Source organism: Mobula birostris, chromosome 27 (assembly GCF_030028105.1).
Source record: "Mobula birostris isolate sMobBir1 chromosome 27, sMobBir1.hap1, whole genome shotgun sequence".
Classification (NCBI taxonomy): Eukaryota; Metazoa; Chordata; class Chondrichthyes; order Myliobatiformes; family Myliobatidae; genus Mobula; species Mobula birostris.
Window position 1 is genome coordinate 2,000,894 of NC_092396.1, and position 26,798 is coordinate 2,027,691.

Below are 26,798 nucleotides of genomic sequence, written 5' to 3' on the forward strand. Positions count from 1 at the left end.
TCCAAAACTGTACCTGGTAGTTTAAGTGTGATGTAGCAGCACGTAATAGGGGGAAAAAAAACAAAACCAACTGAAATCTGTCAAAACAAAGTTAACTAACCCAGAGTTCAGTTCAGCCCACATAGGTCAATCTTGTACCCCATATTGGCGATTTGTGGGGAGTGAAGTTATCCACTTTGGTTGTACTGTTCCTGTATATGCTGGTGTGAAGCGTGACTCTGGCCTTAGGACAATAGTGAGAAGAGAGCATGTGCTGATGATGGATGCTGCCTTTCTGCAACAGCACTCCGTATAAGTGTACTCAGTGGTGGGGAGGGCTTTACCCGTGATGGACTGGGCTCAAATAAATCAAATAAGCTCCCTATAGATCATGTGGGCATCATCTTAAAAGAATGATCCCATCCTCACCGGATACCTTCATATTATTAGATGTTAAAAGGCAAAATGGAGATGATCAGTTCTGCACAGATCATCTGATTGAGTTTTAGTAGATGGAAGCATTCAGAGTAATTGTAAATGCTGCTGTACTTCAATCAGTTGGGAGAATCTCAAACCCAATTACAGGTTGCAAATATTGTGAGTAAATTTGGATATTTCAAATATTTATCATTTCAACACTCTCCCCACCGTGCATCACTCCCCCATCTCCCCCATCATATTTCCACTCTCCCCACTGCATGTCCCCTCACCCCACGCGTACAGCAAGATACTTTCTCCTTTGCTAAATGTAACGTGTCTAAACCATTTTAACATTAATGTTGTCACATTTAAACTGAATTATTCAGAGTTGGGCTGTGTCAGTTGTGTAATAAATTGAATTTGACAGGTTGGAGGCTTCAAAATTCTGACTGACACATCTGAATTTGAAATTTATCCATCTTGCAAAACATGTTCACGTTCACAACATCCAGAGAGGAAAAGGTAGAGTACAATTTAATTGTTTATTTTTTAATAGTGAATGTTAGCTGGATTAAATTTACATATTTCTTACATACATTGCTCCATAGTTGAATTGTTACCAAGAAATATAAAAACATACAATGATAGAAAATATATTAAAATGTACATAACATTGACCCAGACCCTTTGGCACAATCAATGACCAAAACATTAATCAATACCTCTATGTAAGAAAGAGTTTTTCTTTTTTTTTGTTTCAAGTATGTATAAATCTTTTTTACTGTCAGCAGAAATAGATTTCAAATAGCCACAATCTATGAAATAACTTAAATAATTAAATGATTATTTTGAGACAACCAGATTCAGTCTTAGTTTGGTATCATTGGCATCATCTCCAGTCTCTCCTGCTGCATCTATCACACAGTTTACAAAGGTAATCAGACATGTGTTCAAAGCTAACCTTGGATGACATGCCTGAAACCTGTGAAGATTTGTGGGAACACTGAATCCCAATGGAACATACCTGTACATGTACAGTTCTCAACCACACTATAGCTTTTCTGTCCCACAAAAAGCTATAAACCTTGGACTAAACTTTTAAAAAATGATCACGTTCAAATGCCCATTTTCAACAGTAATTAGTGATCAATTGTCACACAGTACAAACATTTTGCTTCAAAACCAAGATTTTCATTTTGATTTCAATATTGAAAAGTAAGGGTCAGTCATGCTGAACCATCTATTTAAATGAACAAAAGGCAGGAGGTTCTCAGCTGGTCTGTCAGCATCTGTGGAGATAGAGGGATGGTCAATGCTTCTAGCTGAAATTCTGCATCAGGTCCGATAGAAAATGTACTAAATAATAATAAGCATACAGGATCCATTCCTCTCTCTCCACAATGACTTCCTCCAACAGTTTGATCTTTGCTCCAGATTACAGCATCCACAGAGTCTTCTGTCTATGACATTATTGGCCGACGGACCTCTTCCTGTGCTGCACTCTTTCAGATTTTGGAGACGGATAAATATTAGTTGGTCAATGAGCAAAAGAAAGAATCTCCTGATTTTCAAAATAGTGTTAAATTGTTTCACATCAACCCAAAGAGTCTTGGTTCAGTGAAATATAGCACGGTAGACATGGTCCTGTCTCGCTACTCCAGTAACTCAGGTTCAGTCCTGATCTTGAGTGGCGTCGCGTCTGTATTGAGTTTGCACATTTTCCTTTGTGGGTGTAATAGTTAGCCCTGGTGTCTGTGGTTTCTTCCCAGTGACGGGCACTACAGTAACAGAGTGGTTCGTGCAACACTATCACAGCTCAGGTGTTGGAATTCGGAGATCAGTTCAGACGTCTTCTGTGAGGAGTTTCCTCCCACATGCCAAAGACATGCAGGTTAGTAGGTTAATTGGCTCTGTAAATTGTCCCGTTATTAGGTTAGGGTTAAATCATTGGGATGCTGGGGTGGGGTGACTGGAAGGGTGTATCCTGCACTATAACTACATAAGTGAGCTGGTGTTTGATTGCCCCTGGACTGGTTGAGTCCAAAAGAAACAATGGGAATTAGTAAACATGAGAAATGGTGCAGATGCTGGAAATCCCTAGTAACGCACACATAATTCTGGAGGAGCTCAGCAGGTCGGGCAGCGTCTATGGAAATGAATAAACAGTCCATGTTTCGGGCTGAGACCTGATGAATGATCTTGGCCCGAAACATCAACTGCTCATTCATTTCCATAGATGTTGCCCGACCTTAGCTCCCCCAGCATTTTGAATGGGAACTTGTAGATGCGTGCAAAGGATAGGTTACAGGGGGATTGTTGGTTGTGCACTAAGAGCTGCACCGACTTGATGGCCCACTTGTTCTTCTGCATTAGCAAAATACATGGAGGAAATGGATGAACTAAGGCAGGGCAGAACAGACTTGTTAAGGCCAGATGATGTTTCCTTAGCCAGAGAGTGGTGAATCTGTGGAATTCTTTGCCACAGTCAGCTATGGAGGCCAAGTCTTTATGCATACTGTATTTAAGGCAGAGGTTGATAGATTCTTGACTAGTCAGGCATGAAGGGATATGGGGAGAAGGCAAGATATTAGGCCTGAGAGGAAAATTGGATCAGCCATGATGAAATGGCAGAGCAGATGCAATGGACCAAATGGCATAATTTTTCTCCTATATCTTATGGCCTTGTGGCTTTATGTTGAAACAATTTGATATAATATTTATGATTATTTAATATGTAGAGTTGATGAGGATAATGCAGTCACTGTGGTGCACATGGGGGTTGCAGAGGACCTTTGATTATGTGCCACATAACAGGCTTATCATCGAAGTTGAAACACGTGGCAGAAACTGCTACCAATAGCAGGACACCAAGTTGGCCATGTGACAGACAACAGAGGCTCGTAGTGAAAGGATGGGAGAAAGGTGAACACAAGCACTTCTGTGGGGCAGGGCCAGGGCTTTTGCTTTTTTGTTTGATTGAAGTTTGTGGGTGAAAGCTGCATTTTCTAACTGCTGACACAAAACATGTTGGTGTTGTGAACTACGAAGGAGCTAGAAATGAACTGTAGTAGAATTTAAACAGGATACCGGAATGCCTGGCAGATAAAATGTAATGTGAAGTGAGAGATGCATTTTGAGAGGCTGAACGAAGAGAGAGTATACAAAGTGAAGGATGCCATTCTAAAAGTAGTCGAGGTATGAAGGGATCGCTGGGAACAGAGGTACAGGTTAGTTCAACATGGAATTTGGCCGTCACCTTCAAAACGATTCTAAACCCCGTGCCTATCTAACTGTCTTTTAAATATTTTCATTTTACCTGCCTCAGCGTTTCCTCTGGCAGCTCGTTCCACATACATTCCACACTCTGAGTAAAAAGTGTTTGTCCTCAGGTTCCTGTGAAATTGTTCCCATCTCAAATTAAACTTATGGCCTCTTGTTCTTGATTCTCAAACCCTGGGGAAAAAACTGAGTACATTCTCCCTTTCTATGCCCCTCCTGATTTTATATGCCTCAGTAAGATCAACTCTCAGTATCCTACATTCCAAATAGTCTTAGCAAGTCCAACTTCTCCCCTAACTAAACTGCTCAAGCCCTAGCAACATACTTGCAAATATTTTCTGCACTCTTGCCAGCTTACTACCATCTTTCCAATAGCAGGCCCACCAAAACTGAACACAATACTCCAAGTATAGTCTCACCAGCGTCCTGTACAACTGCAGCAGCACCTTTCAGCTTCTATACTCTGCCCTGACTGATAAAGGCCAGTATGCAAAAACTTTTCTCATCACTGTGATTCCACTTTTAGGGAATCGTGTACTTGAACTCAAAGATCCCTCTGTTCCACTACATTTCCCAAGATCCAATAGTACTCTGAAAATCCAACCGTGATTTAAGTTTCAACATCTCATATTTATCAGAATTAAACTCCATTTGCCATTCCTTGGCCCATTTATTCAGCTGATCAAGATCCTCCTGTAACCTTCTTCGCTGTCCACTACTTCAGTCATTGGTTTTATCTTCCAGGAGAAGACAATGTCAGCAGATTAAGGTACATTGGAACAATGTCAATAGAGAATCATAGGCCAGTTAGTTTACAGACAACAGCAGGGAAAATGCAAGAATCTAACATTCAGGCTATGAAAGCAATACTTGATTCTGGTGTTCAAAATAGAGGTTCTTTTAGAAGTCAGGAACGAGACATAAAACTTGTTGCTTCATGATCATTTTATTAAGAGTTGATAGAACAAAGACAACAGGTACAGAACAGTGATGGGGTCATGTTTTCTTGAAGAAAGATAGTAAAACAGCTACATTTATACCCCAAGATAAAAGAAATTCCATTCAAATCCATAGATAAGAGATAACCAATTAGAAAAAACTTATTCAATATTGCAGCAAAATTAACCAATGAGAAAACACTCATTCATTTAATGAAATAGAAAGGAATCTGGGAAAAAGTCAACCAAATGTGGCAAGAAAGATGGGACAGGGAGGGGAAAGGGAGGCATGTATATCAAATACAAAAGAGTGTTGCAGTTACTAGGGTAGGTAATGGAAACAGAAGAGAGGAAATTGTGTGGACTAGGTTAAGGCTGGGGCATTGTGCATTAAACAAAACATTGAAAATGATAGGGAAACACCAGACAGGATTGTGTGAGGATGTCAGGAAGAGGAGTCAGTAGAACATGTAGTTCTGAGTTGCAGGAAGTTTGGGATACAGAGAGAGATGATGAGAAATAAATTAAGGGAGTTGGGGATGCAGGAATTCACATTAAAAGGGTTGCTGGGCATGGGTGAGAGAGCACAAGTCTGGGTATTTTTAGCGTTTTTAAGGGGTACAGAGGTTTTTTATAGAATATGACGAATAAACAGGAATAGGATACTAGGATGGTCAAAGATGGGAGGGTGAAGTGTAGGTTTGTGTGTGTATATATATATATATATATATATATATATATATGTGTGTGTGTGTGTGTGTGTGTGTGTGGATTTAGAATGTATGTCTAGTGCACATTCTGGAGCAGAGGGTGGCGGTAATACACCATTAAGCTGGATGCCAACTGCCGTAGAACAAGATACAGACAGACAGACAGAAATAGAAAGGAGGCATATAAAGGCTACTTAAAAGACAAGCAGAGAATTGTTAAAGAGCAAAGAAAATGACAATTAAAATTAAACAACAGGCACATCTGCCCAGACAGAATCAGCACTAATTTATGCATGTGAAATATTATAAGCAAATCTGATTTTTGAAAACTGACCAATATAGTCCATTCCAATTTCCAAGGAGCATTTGATAACATGTCTTATTCAGGCACTAAATTAAATTCAGGTTCATCAGATTGGGGAAATGTTGTGTCAGCTGGGACCAATGATTGATTAACACATAAAAATGGGTTGGCAACATGTAACAAGTAGAATATTGCAATAATCTGAAATTAGACCTTAGCCATTTATAACTTATACAAATGGTTCAGATATGGTGGCCATGTGGATCTACATAAAATATTGGAATTACTGGGAAGGTTAAAGAGGATCTATGGAGAATAAAACATCCTTAGAACCAAAACATGGAAGGTGATTGACCTGCTGAGTATCTCCAGTATTTTCTCCTTTTATTTCCAACTTCCAGCATCCAGAGCTGGGTGGGAAAGTAAAGCTGTGAAGAAACAAAGAAGCCTGAGAGGAGGATCGAGGAGGATCAAGGAGGATCGAGTGAGGAGCAAGAACGTGGTAGATGGACAGGAGAATAGAAAAGCAGATTGGGAGACTGGAAACATTGATACCAGAGGACCCAGATATCCTCTCGTGTGAACAGAATTATGACAAGTTTGTCCAGCAATCACTCTTCATTGGAAAGTCAGAATGATGTGCACCTGAAGGACAATTCAATGTCTGGTATAGAAGGACAGCCTGAGTCAGTGGTGAGGAAGGCAAATGCAATGTTAGCATTCATCTCAAGAGGACTAGAATATAAGAGCAAGGATGTAATGCTGAGGCTTTTTAAGGGATTGGTCAGACTTGGAATATTGTGAGCACCTTTAGGCTACTTATCTAAGAAATTATATGCTGGCATTGGAGAGGATTCAGAGGAGGTTCACAAAATTGATTCTGGGAATGAAAAGGTTAATGTCTAAGGTGTGTTTGATGGCTCTGAGCCTGTAGTTGCTGAAGTTTAGAAGAATGGGGGGGGGGAAGAATCTCATTGGAACCTATCAAATATTGAAAGGCCTACTGAGAGTGGATGTGGAGAGTATGTTTCCTATGGTGGGAGGGTCCAGGACCAGAGGGCACAGTCTCAGAATAGAGGGACATCCATTTAAAACAGAGATGAGAAGGAATTTCTTTAGCCAGAGGGTGGTGAATCTATGGAATTCATTGCCATAGATGGCTTTGAGCCCAAGTTATTGAGTATATTTAAAGCAGAGATTGATAGGATCTCGGTTAGTCAGGGCGTCAAAGGTTACGGGGAGAAGACAGGAGATTAGGGCTGAGAGGAAAATTGGATCAGCCATGATGAAATGGCGGAGCAGACTCGATGGGACAAATGGCCTAATTTTGCTCCTATATCTTATGGTCTTATGATCTTGTATCCAATCGCTCCTTCTCAGTCCTGGAGAATGGGCAAAGAATTGGCATATGGAATACAGTGTCAGGAAGTGTGTGATCATGCACTCTGGTAGAAGAAATGAAAGGGTCGACTACTTTCTAAATAGAGAGAAAATACAAAAAAACTGAGGTGCAAAGGGACTTAGAGTCCTTGTGCAGGATTCCCTGATGGTTAAGATAGATAGATAGATACTTACAGTGTCACAGTGCATTACAAGTGTACAAATATTAGATGAGAAGTAAGAAAGAATAAAAAAATGAGTTGCCTTAAAAATAAGATATACAAGATTTACAAGTGGAGATTTACGTATTTGATTTGCAGGCTGAGTCTGTGGTGAGGAAGGCAAATACAATGTTAGCTTTCATTTTAAGAGGACTAGAATGTAAAAGTAATGTTGAGACTTTATAAAGTACTGGTGAGGCCTCATTTGGTGTGTTGTGAGCAGTTTTGGGCCCCTTATCTCAGAAAGGATGTGCTGAAACTGGAGAGGGTTCAAAGGAGGTTCATGAGAGTGATCCCAGGGTTGAATGGCTTGTCATGTGAAGAGTGTTTGATGGCGCTGGCCCTGTATTCACTAGAGTTCAGAAGAATGAGAGGTGACTTCGTTGAAACCTATTGAATGGTGAAAGGCCTTGATAGAATGGATGTGGAGAGAATGTTTCCTATTGTTGGAGAGTCTAAGGCCAGAGGACACAGCCTCAAAATAGAGGGGTGTCCCTTTAGAACCAAGATAAGGAGGAGTTTCTTTAGCCAGACAGAGGTGTGGAATTCTTTGCCACATGCAGCTGTGGAGGCCAAGTCTTTATATTTATTAAAGGCAGAGGTTAATAGATTCTTGATTGGTTAGGGCATGAAGGGATACGGGGAGAAGGCAAAAGATTGGGACTGGGAAGAAGAATGGATCAGGCATGATGAAATGGCAGAATGGACTCGATGGGACAAATGGCCTAATTCTGCTCCTATGTCTTATGGTCTTATGATCTTATATCCAATCGCTCCTTCTCAGTCCTGCCAGTCTCACCTGATATAAAGATTCAGCTGTGCAAAACCTTGTCTAGATATTGCACAATCAATTCTATATATCTGGTGTTTTGAAATATAAAAGATTAGGAATTTGACAAAATTGTTTTAGTATTTTAAAGTGCAACAATTGAAATTTTATAAAACTTTATTAAAATAAAATGCATTATGTCAAGCAAAAGGACACCTATAGTTGAATAGTCCATTTCTAAATCTAAATAACAAAATCATAGGGTAAAGGAATACCTTTCAGTGATGCGATAACATTCACTTCTTTTAATTCCATTCTGACAGCAATAAACACATATTTCATCAATATGACATTGAGAAGGCATTAACCAACCATAAACTGCATGCCAGCTTGAGATTTATGAAGGTATCAAAAAAATTGTTACAATTCTTGTTAAACATAATGACAGAAAATAGTTTTTTAAGCTTGCATAAACTTCTCAAACTCTCTGTTTAAGTATACATTGGTCCTTTTTCAAACCTGTGTTGTAAAATAAAAACATGCTTGGATAAAAAATAAACAAAGGAGATATGGATGAATTTTAGTAATCCATCAGATTAAACTTTGGTCAGTTTCTAGGATAGAAGTGTTGCATCATCTAAAATTGCAGAAGAGAATTCCTGCAACACTGGACGAGTATCTTTGTGTGTTACAGGTGAGCAACTGTTAATCAGTAGCCTTGGTTCCTTTACAAGATAATTGGGCATAAATTCTGAGAAGTGGTAGTATAGAAGTGGTAGTTTTTTTGCAGAATAAAGCTGTTAGATATTAACAGGCCAGACGTATTAAAGTTGCACTTTGAACTGCTACACTCGAGTGGACTTCAGAGACACGCCCAAACAGCAGTGCACAGCCCATAGCTTAACCCCTGCTCTGGCCTCATCTACAAAAATGGAATTGATAGCTAGGTCTGCTGGAATTCCTCCCACAGCTCGAAGAACGTGTGACATGAGATCAACGGCATTACCAGACAGTATTAGACTGAAGTAGCTATATCTAACCTTGCCTGGTAAGACGTCAATCAACACGCAATCAGTAACCCCTGATTTATACTGAAAATGTAACCAGCAGAGTCAGGCTCATTTTCCAAGAGTCTATTCTTCAGAAACTAAGGCCAAAAATGTCAAAACCAAGAAGGCAAATTATTTTTTTCTGCAATAACTTCTAATTGGAAAATGCTTGGAGAAAATTGCAGTAATTTTACCGCATGCAATAATCCTACCATGTGCAATAATTCAGAAGTTCACTGTCACTTCCCTGTGAGTAAATATTATAATCGAATGAGGCAAAAAACCCATAGTAAACTCCATTCAAACTAATATGCAGTTGCCTTCTCAAAGAATGATCTCCGTGTACTGATACCTTGTACTGTAGCAGACACACTGCATGGCCAGATGCTACAAATCGGCAAAATAAAGTGGTCGTTTTAATCCAAAATCCGCTTTACTTGTGAACAATATTATTCAGAATTCAGAATCTTATTAATCTAGCTTCTTCCAAGTCACTTTAAAATCTATAGACTCTTTAAACATCTGGGAAGAAAGGACTTACATTTATAATAAATATATTAAGGAATCTTTTATAAATGTGATCAGTTTTATAATGCAGAATCCTTCACCTTCTCTTCACCAAACTCTTCTGGTATGTGAAATTTTCTATTAAGTTTTAGCCTTCCTTCACATTGATAAAGATAATAAATCATGTAATAACTTGGTGTGCATACTTCTTTTAGCAAAATAGTTGTTGAACAATCATATCTCAAAATTAGTTGAAGCAATTATTAACGCAACACACATCAAAGTTGCTGGTGAACGCAGCAGGCCAGGCAGCATCTGTAGGAAGAGGTGCAGTCGACGTTTCAGGCCGAGACCCTTCGTGAGTCCTGACGAAGGGTCTTGGCCTGAAACGTCGACTGCACCTCTTCCTACAGATGCTGCCTGGCCTGCTGCGTTCACCAGCAACTTTGATGTGTGTTGCTTGAATTTCCAGCATCTGCAGAATTCCTGTTGTTTGAAGCAATTATTACCTCAGTTGTTGAAAGGCTGTTCTTCCCATGGTTGATAATAATCTCTACTAAAAAAATCACAATTCTTATCAGGAAACTACTCTCTTCTGGCTTAAATATAATATCTGGATTTCTTTTATGAAATAGGTTGTCAAAAAAAATTAGTTGTCTACTTGTGTACATCTGTAAGAAACTGTATCTGCAATATAGAAAGAATTCCACAAGAGGATCCCATATTCCAAGGGTTACTTCTCCCTGCCAAGGTAAAATTCCAAGGCAATTTAACAGCTCATTTTACTGATAAACCCAGGTTAAGAAACTAAGGCCAGTTTTTACTTATTTCATTTTGAGTTAGATATCAGCATTTCACTCCATGCCAGACCAGTACTCTCATTCAGCATGGACTGCGGGCTTTGTTTGCACGTTCAGTTAATATTAAACAAAGGATTAGGCACTTCTCACGCAATAGGTACACCCAGTAACCAAGCACAGATAAGCACAGGCATTCTGGGAAAAGTGAGGCAGTGCAGCCTGTGACATCTGATATCAGCTTGGTTAATATTGGCTTCCATTGTGATGTTAACCACAATAAATCCCACCTGAAATAAATAACTGAAAGGGCATAACTGCACAATACAGGGGTAATATTCAGCTTTACATTACTGCCACAAACAGTGATCACATTTACTTCATGAATCAGCCAGGCCTTTTGTAGTCAGTTTACTCAGGACTCTTTATCAACATTGATTGAGGGTGGGGTAAAGTCTCATCTTAGTAAAGCTAACAAGCTAACCCATTAGCTTGAACACAGTCATCTTTGCCTGAATCCCAATGCCACAAAGCTCTGTCCTCCTTTCTGACATTACATGTGCAAATGGAATGATTTCTCTTTTACAACAATGTACTTTAACTTTTCAAACATTTCCCTTGCTATTTTTCTGTTTACCCCGAGCATCCATCTAACCACTGGGTGTTTTGTGACCCCGACCTTGTGCTGAAACAGGGTGGTCCTAATGGAGATTATAATCATTCCATTTTCACAGTGGATGTCAGGAGGCATCTTGCTTACTAATGTATTAACACAATACTAATTAATCCTGTAGATTCAAGCATATGTAGTTCGAATGCATTTCAATAAATCACATTTAATAAAATCCTATGCGGTTAGTCTAAAACTATATGAATGTAAAAGAGAACAATTGTTTTTTCTAATTCACATGAAATTTGTTGCAGTTTTGCTCAAATAAAACCATGATATTTGAACTATAAAAGAAACCTACAACAGAAAAACTTTGCAATTTACAATGAACACATTTCACTGCTCAGTTTTCCCCACACCATTTATAAATACACCTCTCCAATGGAATTATGTTCATATACCCTCCTTCAGTTCCTGAAGAAGTGAACTGTAGCAACATTAGACCTTTAATTATCTCATTTTTTAAAATTTTAAACTACAAATTTTAAAAACCCTCCCTCTTTATAATGGTGACATTACAATAATCTAAGAAACTATTCCATTTGAGATGCTAGGTAGCTGATGCACTTTTAAATGGGAACTAGAACTGGTGGCTGGATGTACCATCACTCTGGTTAGAATGGGAAATAGAATTCGAAGTTGGAGGTACCATCACTCTGGTTAGTGTGAGAGCAACTGGCCTCACACAAACAACACAGAATTTCAAAATGGAAAGGCAGGGGATTTAAATGCCTAAATTAGTATATATACAGTTAATCAAAATTAATTGATTGTGGTCACTTAAATTATTTAATATTTCTTCTGTTACTGAGATTCTGTATAAAATGTAAATAGAAACTACAACATTTGAATTTCTAAAACAATACCACACATGATTTAGGACACCATGTTGTCAGCATCCAAAACTTTTTGTTAGACCACACAGAGTAGCCTCAGGATAGAGGGACATCCTTTAAGAATGGAGATGAGGATGAATTTCTTTACCCAGGGGGTGGTGAATCCATGGAATTCATTGCACAGATGGCTGTGGAGGCCAAGTCATTGGGAATATTTAAAGTGGAGGTGATAGATCCTTGATTAGTCAGGGTGCCAAAGGTTATGGGGAGAAGGCAGGAGAATGGGGTTGAGAGGGATAATAAATCAGCCATGATGGAATGGCAGAGCAGAATGGTTTAATTCCATTCTCATGAGTAATGGATTATGGTGTACAGTTCAGGTACCACTTTAGGAGAAGGTGTGGTAGCAAACTCGGGAGAGTGCAGAAGACACTCAATAGCACATTGCCTGGGATGGAGGGCTGTAAATGTAAGGACCGATTACATAGGCTGAGCTTTCTCTCACTATGATGAATGAGGCAGAGGGAAGATCTGATAGAGGTTTATAAAATTGTGTGAGTGTGGATAGGAGAGATAGTTAAGAATCGTTTTCCCAGCGCAATGGCATATAAAACTAGCTGTCACACGTTTAAAGTGAGAATGGAGAAATTTGAAGGAGATCAGAAGGGTAGGATTTTCGAGACGGAGGACTGTGGTTATCGGTGATAAACTGCTGGGGGTGGGGGTAGAGACAAAATTCAATGACACCATTTTAAAGGCGTCTGGGGGCTGAGGTAATTGAAAGGGCACTTTTCTCCGCTCCACTGTTCCAGGAATAGGATTCCATGACCTCTCATTGTCTTGTGCCTGTGCAGGCCCCTTTGAACATTCTGTCTAATCAGCCCCACTCCCTGCTCCGTATGGCCTTGCAATTGTACCCCCATCAGGAATTCACCATTACAGAATGGGAGTAAATTTCTACTTGGAGTTTAAAATCAGATTAAGGGCTTATTGTTGCTAATTGCCAGTGCTGGCGATCACCCCTGTTTAGTTAGTAAGGAAAAACAATTGTAAATGTGCTTATCTCCACTTCACTGTTCACTGATCAGAAATCTGCTCACTTTAACTATGCACTTTTGAATTCTCTGTCACATCTCATTTGCTTTTCTGCTTCCATCCAAACTCACTCTAACTGCTTTTTTAATGGCCCCCTTCCTCTCCATGGATTTTTACACCTGCTGTTCAGCACCCGTCCTTCTCCCTACTGCAAGACGTTGGCTTGTGTGAGTAGAAGAATGGGGGGGCGGGGGGAACTCATTGAAACTTATCGAATGTTGAAAAGTCCTAGATAGAGTAGATGTGAAGAGGACGTTTCCTACAGTGAGGGAGTCTAGGATCGGAGGGCACAGACTCAGAACAGAAGGATGTCCATTTAGAACAGAGATGAGGAGGAATTTCTTGAACTAGAAGGTGGTGAATCTGTGCAGTTTGTTGTCACAGGTGGTTCTGGAGGCCAAGTCATTGGGTATATTTAAGGCGAGGTTAATAGATTCTTGATTTGTCAGGGCATGAAGGGATATGGGGAGAAGGTTGGAGACTGGGGTTGAGAAGGAAATGGATCAGCCATGATGAAATGGCAGAGCAGACTCAATGGGCCAAATGGCCTTATTCTGCTCCTATATCTTATGTTCTTATGTCCTTAACAAATAATGTAGTAGACAAGTTAATCTTTTACCTTCATGCAGATTATTAATTTCACACAATTTAACAACAGGTGGAGTCTCCTGTGGAAAGAATATTGTTCTTTTCAATTAAAAAGTGAGAACAAGTTTGGGCACTTTATACTGACTGATCCTGCAATATAGCGCTTTGGAAAAATAACTTTCTTGCCTTAGAAAGTCAGTTGCAGTTCTTATCCCATACGAATTCACCACTGGGGTGAAATTTCAATATTCCAGTGATGAATTGCTTCTCCAATCTTACCGTGGCAGATTTATTGTAGAATAAAAAGTAATAGTATTAAATTCCCTATTATCTGATAATAAACTTCAATTTATTGGTAATCATTCTATGTATTAGTCACCTTCACCTGTTTAATGTCTCCTGTGTTCACCTTGAGACAACAATCCCTTTGAAATGCTTCAGGTAAGAATTAACCAGCCACTGGCTACGTCAACTAGCAATTATAATCTGAATAAGAGAATACCTCAGTGTACCACATTTCCTGATATTACACATTTCTTTTCCTTTCATTCCAGAAATTAGTGCTAAAGAATTCAAATGTTTTACTGAAAAATTACTTTTCATCCCTCATTACCTTTCAAACAAATCAAAATAGTTTAGCGTCACGAATAACCATTAATAATTTCACATCATAACTAAATAGTTTTAGCCATTAATAACCATTAATAATTCCAGATATCTTAATTTACAGCACCATTTATATGGAGAAATATATATTTCTCAAGACATACTTCTCTACCTGTTTGTTCTTTCCGGTCTAGATTTGCAGGGTTTAGACTAGAAAAGAAAAAGCCAGCCTGTAATTCACCTTTTATTGTTGGACACTGGTGTGCAGTGGGCTTCAAGGGAAGTATCACGTCTTTTTTTAAGCATTCTGTGATGAGGAATTGAACCAGTAGTTTACTAATTTGTTCGTCTTACAAACAAAATATATAATATTTTACAGTTGGTCAAACTGTGAACAGTATTTTATTATTGGCTCACAAATTTTTGATCAACAAAAAGAAGGAATTTCATGCGGCACCCAAGTAACATCAGATGCATGGAACTTAAATCGTACTCACGCAGCCTCTTGATTCCTAGAAGGCAGGTTCTTGGATGAGTGGTGCATGGATAAAAGAGGGGAGATGGTTTAAGTATTAGCCAGTATTACTTCTCTACAACTCTTTTAAAATGATTATGAAGTAATGTTTGTGAAATGTCTACAATGAAGGGAATAGTGGTCCTTCTGGTCTGGAAGATTTGGTCTTATTTCAGATGATGAAGAGATCGGTGAGTCTTTCATGGGGGAAATGTAGATAAGGTTCCTCGTGGAAAACCCCTGAATTACTTTTCTATTTCCTGACAAACCCTTACCTTCCTACAGCAAATCAAATAACTGGTCAAGCCTGTACTTCAATAACAGGGGCATTGCCAGGATGGAGGCCTAGAGTTATGAGAAGCAGTTTGGCAGGCTGGGGCTGGATCCTCTTGAGTGAAGATGGCTGAGCAGTGACTTTATAGACATTCATAATCAGTCTTTTTCACAGGGTAGGAGAGTCTAATTCTAGAGGGCATTGGTTTACAATAAAAGGGGAAAGTCTTAAAAGTGACCTGAGGGTGGGGTATGAAACGAGTCATCCATAGATATGGTATAGACTGAGAGTCCTCAGTGACAGGAACACCATCCCGATGTCCTATAACAAGAAACTCAAATACTGAGGGACCGAGAGTCCTCAGGAACACCATCCCGATGTCCTATAACAAGAAACTCAAATAAGACTACCAGAAGTCTATAGGCTTCAGGGAACATTCACTTCCACAAATTAAGGTTGTCAGAAAGTGTTAGAAAATCATTAACACTGCTGTCTTCAAACACGCTTTAACAGAACTCCAGTATATTGAAATGCAAGTGCAGAAAATTCTTTAGAAAGTTATATTTGCAGAACTGAGAACAGCAGATCTTGCATTAATTATTTTTAAAAACTCTGATGTGTTCCTGAGCACCTTTGTCTCACCTCACAGATTACAGCACATAGTGTGACTTCCAGTACGAATATTTTGAGTATTTCAACAGGTCTAGAAATTAATCCCAGTATCCAAAGATTTTGCTACCATCAATGTATAAATTATATTCATTGGCTGTTGACTGTGGCACACTCTTTAAACATCGTTACCAGACAGTGTTAGAACCTAGCAATGCAATCCAGCACTGCCTAGTAAGATGCTCACAGAGGACCAGCATTCGACCAGAGCCAGAGGAATGCCTTTCTTCTCTGTAATTGTATTTTTATTTAGAGATACAGTGTGAAACAGGCCCTTCGAGCCTCACTGCTAGCAACCCACCGATTTAACCCTGCTCTAATCACTGGATAATTTTACAATGACTAGTTAGCCTACTAACCAGTACATCTTTGGAATGTGGGAGGAAACCCACAAGATCACGGGGAGAATGTATAAACTCCTTACAGAGGACACCAGAATTGAACTTGGAACTCCAATACCCCAAGCTGTAACAGTGACGCTCTAACCACTACCATTTGTAACACTGCACTTCTCAATTTAGTGATAGTTGCAGAGGCTAACTTTAAAAAGCAAACTCAAAATATGCGAAGGTAAAGATTGGGACTGTGAGACGCAATATCTTCATTGTATTTCATTAGCGTCATAATACTCTATCTTTTTTAGGAATTATTTTACTAAATTGAACAACTATTGTTCATTCTAAACCAGGGCTTCCCAACCTTTTCTATGCCATGGACCAGTACTATCAACTGAGGGGTCCATGGGCCCCAGCTTGCGAACCCTGTTCTAATGTAATGGAGCAAGATATGTAATTTCAAAGTCTTAAAATAACATGTCTCACAATTCGTACACATATAATTCCTCTGATAAAATTATGCTTTCCAATGTATTGTTATTGACTGTAATTTAAAAAGAAAAACTAGTTCAATATTTTTGCTTTGTGTTGTTTTGCATTGTATGATCTTCACCAATGTAATGGTGTAGCTACTGACCTCGATCTTCTACATAACAGAGAACAAAAAAATTACGGTTTTGAACTCCTAAAATTATTTAATTAAGGAAAATAAGAAAGTTCAACAAGGCGATTGTAGCTGTGTCAGCTGGAAAGAGATCCTTTCTGCCAGCATTTTGTCTATAAATCATGCCTTTTCAAATATACATTGAAGCATTTTTAAGTATTCCCTTGAAGATGGTAAATTCCAGATCTCTACAGCTCTCTGGAGGAAATAATTCCCCCTCATCTTTCCTCTAATCATTTACCAACTCAAAGAATAATTCCACAATGCAGAGTCAAGCATCTTGTCTGTGTTTATAGACACAAGGAAGTTCTATGAAATAGCAAAGATTGTTAAAATATGGGGAAAGATGGGAACAGGAGAAATAGTGCAAATCTTTCAAGTGCTACGTCTTTGGACTGTGGGAGGAAACTGGAGAACCTGGAGGAAACCCACATGGTCACGGGAGAAGGTACAAATTCCTTACAGACAGCGGCGGGATTTGAACCTGGGTCTTCTGTACTGTACATTGTTGTGCTAACCATGACAGAGATTTAATTTAATGAAAATGCCTGCAGCAGCTAGAGCAGCTAAATTTAGTTTCCGATGTTGTTCGATCTTGAAGTCCACTGGACTCTTCAAAGTTTCTAACATCTGGAATATTGTGTGAAAGTTGGTCAGTTTACCAAAAGATAGTCTTGTCGGTCTGAGCAGTGAGAAAATGTATAGATGACTGAAAATGGAAGGTAAACTCAGCAGTTGTTGTTGAGTGCCATCGAGTCATCGTTGATTCATGGCGATCCTATGGATTGTTTGCTTAATTCCACTCCTATGTCTTATGGATGTAGTTGTGATAAAGAACATGCAGCGAATGTTCACTGGTTTGATCCCTGGGATAGCAAGTTTGTCATACGAAGAAAGGTTAAGCAATCCTTAAGTGATTTCACTGAAATGTACAAAATTGTATTCAGGGGTAATGCATTCTAATCTTCCCTGAGGTATCTGGAATAAGGGTGAGCCTTTCAGGACATAAAAGAGAAGAAATTTCTCCATGCAGAATCCGAGGGCACTCTGATGTCACATTCATCGAGGCAGAGATCAATGGATATTTGGATTTCAGGGTATCAAGGGGCATGGTGTTAATGCAAGGAAGTGGTTCAAAGATCTGTCATAGTCTTAGGGTACAATTTAATAGCCTATTTTAATCTTTATATTTCATGTTCTGATACCAATTAAACATCAATACTCAAATTCCAGTGAAGACACATGCAGAATTTATTAATTAGAAAATGTTAGATTTGTCTCCATGAATACTGAGAGATATACATATTCGTGTGGATGGTTCACTGAACACCAGCAGGCAGGTATACTGACTAGCTGTTATTACAAAGCGGTTGGAGTCCAGAAACAGAGAAGTATAGTACAAGTGTTGATGGAAAACTTTCTACATTTTGGTCCCCTTACATAAAAAAGGACTTGCTGGCCAGCCATGTGAGAGATTTGAATGACAAGATATAGTTACTAGGTAAGGGATGGGATTTAAAACAGAGGTGAATAGGAATATCTTAATTGCAGATGGCAGAGAAATTCTGGAATTTTCTATCCTAGAAGTCAGAGGGTAGATCACAGTGAGGAGGCAGGTAACGTTCTGAAAGATCAGGGAGTTGAGGAAATGGGGAAGGAGTGTAGCAGAGGTGTTGAGGCCTAGTGCAGGTTCACCATAATCATGTAGAATGATGGGCTGGATGCTCCTTTCTGCTCCATTGTGCAAAGGTTGTAAATTCTAGTTCCATGCCAGCACATTGTCATACCGGAGCAGCTGAGGGATTGCTGTGTATCAGGTGACATGTTTGACAAAGATCCTGCCTGCTCAGTTAGGTGGAACAGATGAATTTTTTGCCACTATCTTGAGGAGTCGAGGAATTCCAACAATGGTCACCTCCCAACACAAATCTCCAAAAAATACATCGTGTTATTGTTGTGTACATAATACTGCTGGGGGTGACGTGGTAGTGTCGTAATTAGCACAACGCTTTACAGTACCAGCAACCTGGGTTCATTTCCTGCTGTGCCTGTAAGGAGTTTGAATGTTCTCCCCGTCCTTGTGTGGGTTTCCTCCTGGTGCTTCAGTTCCAAGCAAGTACCGGTTACGAGGTTAATTGGTCCTTGTAAATTGTCCTGTGATTTGGCTAGTGTTAAATCAGGGTATTGCTGGGCGACGTGGCTCGACGGGCTGGAAGAGCCTGTTCTGAGCAATATCTCAATAAATAAATATATAATCCCCAGCAAGAAACAAAACACTGGACTCGGTGGTTCAGGCAGCATCGGCTTGATGCTGGATTACTATCTCCAAGTTGACTGTATCATTACCTACGTTCCAACACGTACCCAAAAGATCCCTCACTGCTTGAAATGCTATAACCAGGAAATGAAAAGTGTATTAGAAAAATGCAAGTTCTTCTTTACAACCTGTCCATAATTACAATGATTTCAAATAATATCTTTAAAGCAAAAACAGATCTCCTATTCTTCCTTTGATATAATCTGGGAGAGAAACTGAACTGTGTAGTCAAGGACACAAGAGTGAGTGACATAGACTGAGAGCAGAATTCATATTATGGGCTGAAGGGCCTGTACTGTGATGTTCTACTTGTACAAGAAAGTAGTCAGCAACTTCATTTCGTATGGGATATTACCTCAGCCCTATGATGTTTCCTCCAAAATACAGCGATTGCAACGATTTGGTTGAAATTGCAATTTGTGGAGCCACAATAGAAAACATTATTCCAGGAATTCACGATTGCATTCATTAATTTTCCTCAGTATCACCTGCTCATTATTTCCTCTTCTCCTCATTATCACCTTCTTTCTGCCTGAGTAATTTGGATTTGTGCCCTACTTTTAGCGATAAAAGCTAGCTATTCTTCTCGATAAATTAGATTATGTTCAATTGCATTTTATTAATTGCACTTCCTGAGTAATCCTAACCTCTCAACTTTATTTTTCTCATTGTATAAATCCAAAATTAAAGCTTGCTGGTGATAATAAACCTGATTCTGATTCTGAATTGAAACAAAGATCAATGGATGGTCTGAATGAAAGATCATCCTAGTGAAAAAATCTGAGCAATTTCTCCTTTCAGCTGTAAGGTGACAAAATGAAAACATGTTCTGTTATTTTACTAATAAGTTTGTTTTAGCACAGAAAGGTAGCCTTATGATAGTCTACAAAACTTGCTAAAATATGCCCTACCTTACGAATGCAAGTAATGACTTCATTTTCACATCCTATTGGCTGGGGAGAGTTTGCTGTGAAAGGAAGCAGTGTTAACAGTGCCACTCAGCTGAAGAACTACTGAGACAGTACTCTGAAAATCAATGCAACATTACAGAGATCATGCAAAGACGTGAAACAAGTACACTCATCGCCCCTTCATTAAGGAAAATCTAACATAAGAATGAAATAATAAATGGTCAATTCTTTCAACTTTCAAACCAACTGCTGAGTTTTACCTGGTCCCTCTGAGTCTGTTAGCCAGAAACTTCTATTCTTCTGTTTGTACTGAATTCTTCTCCGATGAAATCAGAAAGCCATTGTCATCATTACCAGGCAGTATTAGAATACACGTTACATCCAATGCTGCCCAGTAAGATGGCAATAACTCCCCAGCACTCTTTCAATCTCATTTTGCCAGCAACCATTCTCAAAGTAATTGCTGGTAACAAGGGTATAAAAGTGTGTTCTAATCACTGTCCTCACTTCTAACAAAGTCCATTTCTTACACGTTTCTGTTCTAAGTTGCTAAATATGCCATTTTCTTCTTTCTGTTACACTGTTGTGTTTCTTATTAAGTACATTGACTTTCTTATCATTTAAATCAAGTTTTTGTTCAAAATAATTTGGTTCAAGTGAATTTTATGTTTCTTGTTTAAATTTTCACTGTATTTATTGGATATTGTATACATTTTCCTTGTCTTTATTGGACATGGATTCACATTTTGCTTGCAATCACTATTTCATAAAGTTTTACATTTTGACTAAAAAGCTTCTGTTGACAGTCCATTATGGGAATGCCAAATTTATCATCCCTGTTCCTCAAACAAACTCAGCCCTCCTTATCCTCTGTTTCCAGTGAAATTAAGTTAACAAATTAGCTTAATTCAGATAAATGCAAGGTGTTGCATTTGATAAGATAAGGCAGGGCTGATGACAGGGCCCTGGGGAACGCTGTAGGACAGGGAGACCTAGTGGTACAGGGACACCATTCCCTGTAAGAGGCAACACAGGTAGATGGGGTGGTGACTCAGAATACTGAGTTCAGGAGTTGGGACATTACGTTACAGCTTTGCAAGATATTGCTAAGGTCACATTTAGGGAACTGCATGTAGTTCTATCTGTCCTGCTATAGGAAGAATAGCATTAAACTGGAGAGAATGTAAAAATGATTTATGAGGATGTTACCAGGACTGAAGAGCTTGGGTTATGTGAAGAGGTTGGACTTTTATCCCTACAGCATAGGAGGTTTAGGGGTGACCTTATAGATCAGGGGCCAACCGACCCCTTGGTTAATGGTATGGGTCCGTGGCATAAAAAAGTCTAGGAACCCGTGTTATAGAGGTTTCTAAATTCATATGAAGGAACACCTTCATCATCGTACAGATGCAGTTCCCACTGAGCACTTTCACCATCTTATAGGTACAATTCTACCACCAGACATCGCCCACTACGAGTGAAAAGTTCAATTTCTCTTATAAACCATCTTGATATTAGAAGGTTCAAAATAGTATCAGTGTGCTTTCACAGTAAAGTTTTACGCATCCAAACACACTTACAAAAGGAAAAATGATCAATACTATACAGATATATCACAGATACTTAAACGTAATTCTTTCTGGTTGAATATATAAAAGTGGTATTATTCTGAATTTCATTATTGACCCACTATGAAAGTTCAAAGTAAACTTATTATCAAAGTACACATATGTCAGCATACACCACCCTGAGAGTCATTTTCTTGCAGGAATTCACAGTAAATAAAAAATCACTATAGAATCAATGAAAGACCACATCCAACAGGACGGACAAGCAACTCGGACGCAAAAGACAACGAACCGTGCAAGTACAAAAAGAAAAAAAAACAACAATAAATAAGCAATAAATATCGAGAACATAAGGTGAGGAGTCCTTACCAATGTATACTAATAATATGCCAATGAGTTTTTAAAAGCTGTTCTAAAACAGTTTAAATTCTGTTAGTCAATGTATCCTATAGATTACTACAGCCCCTTCCTATTCTATTAAGGGAAAAAAACTGGCACCTCTATTTATGAAGCTTCTTTTTCAGTAAACCAGGAACTTCAGCCATGAAGGTTTACAAACTTGTAGCTGCATTGTGAAAAGTCTGCCTGAATTTAAAACTCAAGCTTTGACTTGCTATGTAACTGCACATGATCCAAATAGGCAGAGATTTGGTGCCTCAGGAGGTGACATCACTTGTTTTCTGTCGAAAATGAAAGCACTCAGAAAAGGTGAACATAAAACCTAGAATGAAATACTATGCTAAAGGCTTCCACCGACGGAGAATTTGCAGAGTCATTCTCATACAAACTCTTTTAAATCTTAAAGCAAAAAGGCAAAAAAACAAAAAAAAACTTCATCTGCTGCCTGTGGTTCCAGGGACATGAGCTAATCCCACCATTTTGTACGGCAGCTGTGGAAGGAGCAGCAAAATGGCTTCCAGTATTCCTGAACACCACAAATTAATGAAGACTTTTCAGTCTGCAGCTCTACTATCAGACCAAAAAAAACCCACAACATTACTGGTTCTAACTTGTCAGGTGCATTACTGAAAGACGTTGCACAGAAAGAAAAGTTGAAGATTTTCAGGGAAGCTAAAATGCAAACAAGAACGCAATCACACTCAGTTCCAAGCTGTTAGTTATTGTCCTTTTTCAGCCCTGGTGAAAGTCTGATCTACTCACTAGCCCTGATGGACCTGTTGTGTGTCTGTAGCATTTTCAACCTTTATTGATTTATGGGTCACATTCAGATGAACAGAGCATCTAATCAGAAATAACCAATAAAATGGGTTTGATTCTGGTTGTTAAAAGGACCACTTTTATGTGTTTCAAACCTTCTTCATATACAAATCAATAAAATGCTCTCTATGGATATTACAAATTAGTACTTAGTTCTTAAAAGACATTAAAATATTCATTCTAACAACCAGTTTTGACACAAAGAAGTACTTCCACCAACTTAAAAATCACCTTTGGAAAGATTCAAGTAGTTTTAAAATATCTATTTCAAAGTGGTCAGCTGAGTGAGAACTGTTCTTCAACATAATATTCTGGCTAATCTGCAACTGCAGACTTCTACATTGGTTCATTAAAATGCTTGTTAGTGTCATAGAGCTGGAGATTTATCTAAAAAATAAGCTAGATACTCAGGTAACCAATGTTTATATTAATAAAATATACACTTGGGGATTACTTAAAATGTCCTAAAAAAACAGCTCAATAGATGTAATGAAAATAAACTTGAAGATATCATCACAGCAACACGGACACATCATCTTCAAATATCATAACTGACAAAAGTAGAGCAACTTAAGCAACATAGAACTGAATTCATTTGATTGTCTTCTTTAAAAACTAAAAAATTCCCTCAACTGTTTGTAACACATCCCCTGCAAGCATATTTTACTGGAAGAACAATGATTTAAAATTATACTATTTTGTTAAGCTGTGAAAAGAGATTGTGTTATTTTTTTCTGTAAGAAATAATTTCCATAATTAGAATGGGGTAATGTTTAATAAGATGTCCTAATTCCTGACACAACTGACCAAAACAAAACTCTGTCACTGATATCAGAGATAAAACAAAACTATACATGATGGTTAGTTGTTAAACCCTGCTAAGGAACTCAGAACAAATAAACTAGATTAGGCTTATATTTCCTGATCCTGCATTTGTACATTCATATCAATTGATCTAACATTTGTGATCATGGTGACTTCCAGTTAATATCAACGTATTACCCAGAACAAATTAAACGTAATCACAAACGCGACTGTAATCCAGACTCATCAAAAAAGCTATTCCTGAGTAATCTAGTTTATCCATTCCCTTCACAATTTCTGCATTTATTTTCTTTGCATCTTTGTGCAAAGAAAACTAATTAACTTTGGAACAATAACAATTCATTCAAGCTTCAACAAATAAGGAGAAATTTACACTAATGGTCATTTCAAAGATCCAGGTATGAAGGAAGATATTTTGACTATAATTCTGAGAGCCAGGATATGAAACAGATGAGCAATTTTTATAAAAAACTGCAAACTGACTGCTTCAGTGAAAATGAAAGGAACAAGTTGGAAACCAGCGGCTCCAAATGCACGAATGTTCAGTTACCACTGGAAAACTAAAGTAAAAGAAAGAAAGGATGTTTTCCACCCATCTGGCAACACCCCCTAAAGATAAACATTTCTCTCAAATCTTTCCTTTCTTTAAAGAAATTAATTTGATGTTGCCTTGCTTTGTACTGTCCACTTTAGGAAGGTTGTTCAATGTCATCTGTGTTACTGTGTAACTACTAACAGTAACTGAATGTGCCTATTTTTTTCTGTCATTTCTACGCTATATTAATTAAATATTTGGATTGTTTTCAGGGTACTTAATGTCTATTTTAAACAAACAATAATCAGGGTTTCTGGAACAGGAGAATTGGAGGGGATATACTCTATTGCAGAATATCCTAATAACTTTCGCAATTTCCCTACTCTGCATATTGCTTTAGCAGAAAATAAAATTATAAATCAAAAGGAAATGGGTTTCCTTTTCAAACAGCACTAAACAGAATTTGTCTAGGTTTCAAACAAAGGCCACATAAAGTTTTGGTTTTGGAAGCCATGTTCAGCTTGATGAACTGCGGAGGGCAATAATTCATTCCGGAACTTTCTGTACTTGGCTTTTCATTGTAATCCTAGTTCTATAAAAGGGTAAAGAGTACCTCCCATCTGTATTAACCCTTGAACTACACAAGATTCATCAAATTAGGAAGAATATTCTTGAACTCAAATAAATTTTTAAAAATGATTAAAAAACAAAAGTGACTATGTTAGCAGCACGCAAGTTCTCAAGCTCTGATTAATGTCTAACTGGTGTAAAAATGTTAACAACATTCTACCGTTTAGTAACAAATGTTCCTAGCTTTACCAGTGATAGCACAGAAATGTGGATTATGGGGAGAAACACGAGAAAAGTTTGTTAGTTGAATCTGCGCCCTGATACTATTCTCTCACTTATTATACAAAATAACTAGAGATTAAAGACATCCAACTTGGTTAATAAAACATCCTGAAGGGAATTTGTTCCTGAACGTGACTCACTACTCCAACAAAACACTTTCTCAACAAAGTAAATGATTTGAATGTACAAAAAGCTGTTTTGAATGTTTATCATATGCAAATAGTTGGCATAAAAGAAGCATAAAAGTTTAGTGTGCAGATACCAAACAAAATTCTTTAGAATGGGAAAGTAGAATTAGGGAGGGTACAAGGAAAGCAAAAGGAGAAAATTTGAATGGGAATAAGTAACACCTGTAATCTTACCGTCAAGAAAGGCAACACAAAGAGAAACCCTCAGTTTACCCGACTCGTGAATAATGTGGCTTCTCTGGTCATTTTGAACCCTTGAAATATAAAACCCATCTAATGGTTGCCTGGCTACAGGCTTCATTTAGTTAATCATCAGCATTATTACCAATGTGCAGGCCTTGGGAAGAAAGGAAACTATGAATAAGACATGTAGAGAACGAAGCACACACCAGCTCCCCACCTGTGTAATACCAGCAATTAGCCACCAGTGTTACCTTCGTCTGTGCCCACCCCTTTCAGCCAACGCCTGGACAAGGTTCAGATGAATTCAAGAATGTCTAGGTCGTTCTAAATCTGGATCTTAAGCAATCCTACCACTGTGTGTAAAGATCTCCAGCTGCACCGTGGAATGTAATTTTGATGTGAAGACTGACTTGTTAGTTAACTGTGGCTGAATCTTAATCAATAGTTAGCAATTGTGTAATGGACAAGTCAGATGAAACACTATACCTTATCTAATGCCAGATCTCCAGAAGGTTACCTGGGGTCCAGGGGGACATAAAAGATTATATTTCCCCCTGTTGAACAAGTTGAGGTGCTATTTTGGGAATGAAGGTAGAAAGGAACTTACACCCTTCACACTTTATCAATGAAAGAACAAAGGTTTTACAGAAGAAAGATTTACAATTTACGAATGTCTAATGTTGACGTTACAAAAGCCATTCAAATTACTTCATGCAATAACAAAGTTATATAAACTTCATTACTGAAGTCCAAGATGTTGAAATTAAATTAGAGAAAATGTTTTTGTGGAATATAAAATCTACAGTTGAGCAGTATATTTGCCCAAGTGGGTGATTTTTAATTAAACAATGGTATCACTAATCAAAGTTTTCCTAACAAACACATTTAAATTCTTCTACTGAAATTTAACTCTGGCGCAATTTAATCTCATTATTAAAGTTCACAGTGCTGGAGCCTGAGGGTGATACAATCTAACGAAAAGGTCAAAAGATATCCATCTATCAAATAAATCAAGGAATTAGTGGAGGAAAATACACTAAAATAAAAGATTCCTCATGATCATATTGAATGTCCGATCTGGCAAAACGGTCCAATGGCCTTCGCATGCTCCTATTTTCTACATCCTTAAAGAACACTGTTTAACTAATAGCATTTTGTTTTACAAACACGATGTTACACCAATTCTCTCAGTTAGAAGTTGGGTTTTACTGATTGAGAACTTGTTAACAAATTCTATTTTTTTTCCACATATGCATTAAAACATTGTAAGCGAAAGCACTTTCACAAAATGGTGTTCTCAGTCTCACCTACTTAATTCATCAGCTTTCTACACTTTAGATTTCTTTCTACAATTTTAAAAAAAAGTTAATATATATATATATATCAGTTCTACCCTCAGCAGGTGCAGGTAGAAACTACTCGCTAATCTTTGAGAAGGAAATTGTAACCAAATCATAACTTCCTTAATAAAGACAGATCTGTTTCAAATAATGATTCTGAGTTTAGTGTGTAGCAAGCGTAACATTGGACTAGATCTGCACTGATTCATCCAGCTTTGGAACAAAGGATCCACTTTCCAGAACACTGTTATTTTACA

General features: G+C 38.2%; 1 protein-coding gene across 8 annotated transcripts in view; it reads right to left on the reverse strand.

Annotated features, from left to right (window-relative positions):
• The window catches only part of LOC140188520 (protein polyglycylase TTLL10-like), a 171,638-nt gene extending 146,372 nt beyond the window's left edge, over positions 1-25,266 (reverse strand). For 6 of the 8 annotated variants that reach the window (XM_072244875.1, XM_072244877.1, XM_072244876.1 and 3 more), the window contains exon 1: positions 25,193-25,266. The gene's annotated coding sequence lies outside the window, so the exon portion shown is untranslated. Of the gene's footprint in view, positions 1-13,573; positions 13,623-19,832; positions 19,889-25,192 lie in introns of all 8 variants that reach the window. The other 2 variants (XM_072244872.1, XM_072244873.1) reach the window with 2 other exon arrangements.
• Between the last annotated feature and the right edge of the window lie 1,532 nt (positions 25,267-26,798).